General features: G+C 38.9%; 1 pseudogene; it reads right to left on the bottom strand.

Annotated features, from left to right (window-relative positions):
- Positions 1-3,525: 3,525 nt before the first annotated feature.
- Positions 3,526-4,277, bottom strand: LOC104669228 (annotated as a pseudogene).
- Between the last annotated feature and the right edge of the window lie 353 nt (positions 4,278-4,630).

Below are 4,630 nucleotides of genomic sequence, written 5' to 3'. Positions count from 1 at the left end.
TGGATCAAGAAGCAAATTTGTGACAAAGAGGAAAGTTGAACCCAGGTCTCTGCATTCCTGGTCCAGATCCCTTTGTTAAATCAAACCTTATCACCAGCATTTTCAGTGTTGCTGTTCCACTTCTAAGCAGAGATGTGATCATTTACAAAAAATGTTTTAAACATCTTAGCATTTCACAGATTTACTACTTGATATTGAATTTGAATATATATTGCAATATGGCCCAACAATTATTTAAATTTATGTAGATGAGGCTTGTAAAGATCATATACAAATGTATGTGGCACAGCATTTGAATTGGGCATTTGAGATCTATTTGTTTATTTGCTTGTTTAAGCAGGGCTGTAACTTTAGCATCAATGACCTTATTATTTCTTTTCCCTTGAAAATTGTTGAGAGCAGATTACAGGAAAATGTAGTACGTTCATAATTCCAGGTGCAGAATATCTAGTTCCATAAAACCTGATGGAAACCGTATATTAACTGCCACATCAGTAGTCATATGGTTAAGATGAAACAATATTGAGAGTTCACAAAAACAGCATTAGATAATTTGCACTGTAGTCAGCTTTAATCAAACTTTTGATAGGTATGCAGAGCTGTGTTATCAAAGTAATATAGAAATGTTCAGGCATATATGATACATGTTTGGCTGTAAAACATAGCAGAGCATTCTCAAATTCTCTCTAGGGTTGATGTATCCCCCTTACAATAAATTATTTAGTAATATAACTGCATGTTGGCCAGTGATCCCTGATGAAGCGTGTATGGCAAGTCATGCTTACCATGGTAAGCTCTGTTAAGTGTCTTGCAGTCTAAATAAACTCCCTGCAATGACTTGGGAGCCAGTATGAGGCAAAGTTTATCATTTTTGATTCCTTGTGAAGAATCAGTAAGAACATTCTGTTTGCCTCTGCAAACAAGTGCTTTTGATGGGTCCTGGCTCCTGAAGTCAGTAGAGAGTACCAAATGCTTAATATTGGGAGGTTAAGAATGTCTTTTTTAACTTATGCTTTCTAAGATGCTATTCTTTCCTGCTCTTCATGTCTCCATGAACAACAGCTGCATACACATCACTTACCCTGACACTTGGAAAACAGACAAGCTGCCTTTTCTATTACTACCATAAATGCCACTCAGTGAACCAGCCACTAGGTCATGCTCATGGGCAATGCAATCTGTTCCTCCCTCCTGGGCTCCAGCCTCACTTTCATAATGACTGGAGGGAGAGCCGTCCCTTGGGGAATTTGTTGTTCTACGCTTAGACTTTTGGCAGCTGGTAAACCCAAAACCATTATTTTTCAAATAAGCTGGTTATGATACAGACACAAAATTTCCAAGTTGGAAAATTTTGTTAAGCCAGGATCAAATTTCAATTGATGGAATTCGCTTCTCTATAATTTATAAGGTGATACTTAATCATGAAATATATCCTGATGCTTTTATTTGGTCACATAGAGTATAATGCTTTTAAGAACACCTCTACCCCACATAATCCTCTCTCATATGTTCATAAAGAAAACACATCCTCCCTTCCTAGGCATTGTAAGGGGCATGCAACAAAACTCTCAAAGTTGGTATGAAAGAGCCAATGGAGAAACTTGAAGATAAAGATTGGGAAGCACTGTAAACATAAGCCATGGCAGAAGATAAATTAGCTCTAAAATTATTTTGTTAATCACTAGAAATATAGGAATAATTGTACAAAGAATCTCAGCAGATTTCACATTTGAAAAGGAGGCTGCATCACACCATTTTGAAATTATGACCTAATGCTATTTTCTTCAAGTGCTCAGAAAGCCATACCTATAGTCTAAGTGGTCCACCTCTCAAACTGTACATAGATTATATTTAGACAGAAGGATGTGGGTAAGATTTGTGGTTTATCATGCTCACAATGCCAGTTCATGAAAAAGCTTCTCTTTTTAAAGCATCTTCGTCCTTCATGAATTCAATCTAAAAAAGGTGAGAATGCACACCCTAAGCATTCCTTTCTGCCCTTAGAAATCCATTCTGAATTTGACATTCAGTGCTATTAGCCCAATGTTTGGCACAGAGAAAGTGGGACCTTCATAAATATTTGTTGGTGAGATGAATAAATAAATGAATGACTCCCTTTTGGAATTTGTCTTGCTTTATCATGTTCTGCCTCCAAGAAAGGGAATTCCACTGGTGCTGTCACAGATTAGACTAGTTGGCCTTGGGTTTTCCTCTGCAATTTCATTTCAAGGAGTGTTCCCCAAGTCTAATCGGTGGTAGAAAAGTCCATGTTGCTCAGCCTAATGATCCTGACTACAAAGAGGATGTGCTTTGCAGTCAGCCAGGCCTACCTTGGAGTCCCTGCGCTGCTCTCTGTCACCAGCTGTGTGAAATCAAGCACTAAGACCATTTTCTCCTTTGTAACAAGTGTGCGAGGGCACCTTTCTGCTAGGCTGGCTGGGAGCACTCAATGAGATAACATATTTAAAGAATTTAACATACTGCTTAGCTCACAGGAAACATATAGTACATTTATTATTATTTTAATTTTGCACCTGTGAGAAAGAATTCTGCTTTCTAAAGTTTATTTTCATAAGCCTCCCAGCCCCTGAGAGTGTCCTATTTTCCTTTCTCTTTGGAGGTGCAGTGACCATGAGTACTGCATCTAATATTCCAGGGACTATTCACTATTGTTTTGAATGACATATACAGCATTAATATCTGCTATCTGATTGCTCTTTTTGTCTAGGCAATATATTGGGATCTTTTATTTAGGGAGCAGCAAGACCTTCATATTACAAGCATTATTTGGATATTTCTTCTAAAATGCAATTCTTCCCATATATCCAAGACATAGCTCACCTGACCACTTGAATGTATTATTATTTAATTAACTGTTTCAGTTTTATATTTCAAATCTTCCTTCCATCTGGGAAAACTGAATGGTATTTTCAATGCTGAGAATTTTATGAAAATATTAATCATGATCAGCATTGGCAATAGTTTCATGAAGAACTATTGTTAGAAGAGCTCCAATGAACTCTACTTTTTGTAACCTTTTTCCCATAATGGTTGTTGAGGTTGGTTTACGTTTTTGTTTTTATAGTAAATTTGTATATGATAATAACATTGACTATCTGTCACATTTCTCACAACATTTTTTAGTTTGCTTGGTTTTAATTTTGTTAATATATCTTTGACGTGTAGATGTTCTATGTTTTCATCTCATTGAACTTTGTTGTGTTTTTTCCCTCTTTGTGATTTCTTTTGTTGCTGTTGAACTTAGAAGTTCTATTTGTACCAAGTTCGATTAAAAATTCACCGACATTTTCATCTAGGTATCAATAATTGTCATTTCAAAAAATTCATCGCATTAAATTTATGACTCCATCTACCATCTTTTTGTGTATGTAATACCTGAGAATATGACTTAAAGATAGGTATCCAATTACCTTAGCACCATTTTTTGAAGAGTTATTTCTTTCTCCACTGATCTGATTTATAAAGCCAAGCTTATACAGTCAGTTTAAAAATATATATGTCGGCTTAATGTCTCAGAACTTTGGTGTCATTGGTCTCAGACACCACTTTGCCATCCACTATCTGGTGGGTGGTGGTCTTTTTGATGGTTTCATAGAGTTGCTGTTGTCCAGGGCACCACCAAGATTGAAGTCCTCCTCATCTTCCAGCAGGTGGCAGTAGGTGGTGATCTCAGCCTCCAGCTTGACCTTGATGTTCAGCAGGACCTTATACTCCTGGGCCTGGCGCTGTCCCTCTGCCCAGGTCTGTGCCAGCTCTGACTCCAGGTGCAGCAGGATCCCATTGAACTGCTCCATCTGCAGGGCATGACGGGCCTCCACCTCCCTCAGGCTGTTCTCCAAGCTGGCCTTCAGATTTCTCATGGAGTCCAGGTCGATCTACAAGGACTGGACTGTATGTCTCAGTTCTGTGAGCATCATCTCAGCAGCTCCAACTTTGGCAGACTATGTGGTGACTGCTGTGGTGCTCTCCTCAATCTGCTGAGACCAGTACTTGTCCAGCTCCTTTCAGGTCTTCCGAGCCATCTCTTCATATTGGGCCAGGATGCCTGCCATGATCTTGGCTAGGTTCTGAGATCTGGGGGCATCTACCTCCAGGCTCAACCCAGATCTGGCAATCTGGGCTTGTAGGCCTTTTACTTCCTCCTTGTGGTTCTTCTTCATGAAGAGCAACTCCTCCTTGAGAGCCTCGATCTCTGTCTTCAGCTGCAGCTGAGTGACATTGGTGTCATCAATGACCTTGTGGAGCCCATGGATGAGACATTAAGCCAGCAGAAGCAGAGTACCCTTTGGGGAGCAGGAGGCCAATACAAAGTTCAGAGGTCAAAAATAAAATAAAATAAAAAATATATGTCAGCATCTGTTAATAGGTCATTTCTTTGTTGACGAAAACAGCCAAACTCTGTAAAATATTTCAAGAGGGTTATTCTGAGCCAAATAGGAGTGACCATGGCCTGAGGCATAGTCTCAAGAGGTTCTAAGATTATGTACCTAAGACAGTTAGTTTACAGCTTGATTTATATATTTTAGGGAGACATAAGATGTTAATCAATACACGTAAGGTATACATTGGGTTGGTTCAGAAAGGTGGGACAACTCAGAGTGGGGCCTTA

Source organism: Rhinopithecus roxellana, chromosome 2 (genome assembly GCF_007565055.1).
Source record: "Rhinopithecus roxellana isolate Shanxi Qingling chromosome 2, ASM756505v1, whole genome shotgun sequence".
Classification (NCBI taxonomy): Eukaryota; Metazoa; Chordata; class Mammalia; order Primates; family Cercopithecidae; genus Rhinopithecus; species Rhinopithecus roxellana.
The sequence above is the reverse complement of the archived record's forward strand: the minus strand, read 5'-3'. Positions and strand labels throughout refer to the sequence as shown.